This window comes from Brassica oleracea, chromosome C5 (genome assembly GCF_000695525.1).
Source record: "Brassica oleracea var. oleracea cultivar TO1000 chromosome C5, BOL, whole genome shotgun sequence".
NCBI classification, from domain to species: Eukaryota; Viridiplantae; Streptophyta; class Magnoliopsida; order Brassicales; family Brassicaceae; genus Brassica; species Brassica oleracea.
The window spans coordinates 40,900,346-40,902,634 of NC_027752.1; positions in this window are offsets into that span (position 1 = coordinate 40,900,346).

A 2,289-nucleotide genomic window follows, 5' to 3' on the forward strand; every position below is an offset into this window, starting at 1 on the left:
CCACAACAACCGCCAGATCAATTAGCGGTTAGCACAGCTCAGCCAGCCACATCAATAAGCACTCAAGGAAGCTCAACGTCGGGAGTAACTAATGTATACAAGCTAAGAAAAGCCGAGCTCAAACGCTACCAATTGACACACATTGAGGAACCATAAGAACACATCGACCCAGACTACTTGCGTTATTTCTAATAGATTGTTTAGTTTAATAATAACATAGAAATTAATATCTCTTTATATTTCATTTAGAATAATAGAATTCGAATTTTCTTAATATAATCAATGCAATTTTCAAAATCATTAAAACAATATAAATTTTTAATTGCTAAGTATATTCCTGGTATATAAAATAACCAAATTTGCAAAGTCTGTTTTCAAAATAAGATTTCAAAATATTTCAAGAAGATTTGTTAATGTTTGTTAGATATAATTGCGGCTTGATTAAACTAAATCAAAGTTATTACAATATATTATAATCCATTTCATATAAAGATGATATAATTGGAATCGCAAGCCTCATTACAACAGCTACATATAATAAATAAAATAATGCTATATAAATTTTGATGTGTATATATTATTAGTTTAGTTACTTACAGTTTAATTATTTATATTTTGTCTTAACGTTTCAGATAATGTAAAACCTTAACAACATAAAGAATATCATAGATAAAAAGTTGGTCAAACGCAAAATCGTTGTTGGAACCCTCTTTTACGGACACATGATTTTCTGCGTGCATTTCTTATTATACAAAAAAATAAAAAATTTACAATAATATACTCAATTTTGGTATAAAAATAATAGTAGTTAGTTTTAAACTTAACATAAAAAGTATTTTTTTGGTATTTGATGTATATAATAACGGCTGGAAAAAAATCCGGATTCGACAACCCAAACCGTATTTGATCTGAAAAAGTAGTACCAATTCTAGACCAAAATATATTACGCTTCCATTCGGGGTTAAGATCTTGGTATCTAAAGAACCCAAACCGAATCTGGCCCAAACCGAAATATTTCGGGTACCCGGTCATTTCGGAAATAGGTTTATATACCTAAAATTTTATATAAATAGCCAAAATTAACTGTCTAAATTGTTACTTGAAAATTTTATATTAATAGTCTAAATAGATAAAATATATTCAAAACACCAAAATATTTGAAATATCTATTGATTTTCTATCCAAATATTCAAATCAATCCAGTTTATATATTTTGACATATATTATTCAAAATTTACATGTAATATATTATTTTTAATATATTTTAACAAAATTTAAAGCATATAATAATTATTAAAATTTTAAAATCATTTAACTGGGGTTATTCAAATCCGAAGCAAAACCGTAAGGATTTGAACCGAATACGAACCAAGATTTAGAATTACCCGAATGGGTCTGTAAACTTTAGCTCCATAAAGCCAAACCCGAACAGACCCAGACCAATCCCAAATAAGCAATTTTATAAAATTCACATACAAATAAAACTGATAATTATATATTGCATAAAACATAAATTTTATTGTGATAAGATATTTACATATAATTTCTAGAAGTTTGTTATTTTAAAATTTATCCATTTATATCATAATTTGACCAGCAAAAATGGGACTATCAAAATTTATTTTTTATATAAATTATTAATTTAGCGAGTATAATATATATAATGGTTCTACAGTACTATACTTCTTACTAAAATTAATATACATATCTCCAACTATGTAATAGCAATTTTACATTAAAAAAACATATAGTTGTTGATAGTAACATATTTGTAAATCCTTCAGGCGATCATACACATAAAAGGAAACGTGGCCGTCCACGTGGATCCCTTACTAAACCGAAAGGTGTTTTATTATTCTCAGATTTTTTCAAATTTATATATTTTGTGTGTTATTATTCTCGGATCTTTTTCAAATTTCAATGTTTTCCTGATAATGATTAAATCTTGTATATTTCCAGTTCATCTGGTTAATGATCGGCCAACATTCAAACCAAAACTTTTTGACTGTAAGTTCGAACGATTTATAATACTAGGCTTTGTTTATATTTATACATAAATCAGCTGATTTTAAATTTTTATTGAACATGCGGCTGTGATGGTTGCGATACTTATAGTAAGAAACAATACTTATATGTCTATCTGTTACATCATATCCTCTTAAACTAATATTTGTTTGACCTTGATAGTCAAGCAAAAGAACGCACGTAATATGAGAAAGACAATCTTGTTGTTAAAGCGATCTTCGACACTGTCACAAGGTAAACATCATATCTAAGAAATCCAATTAT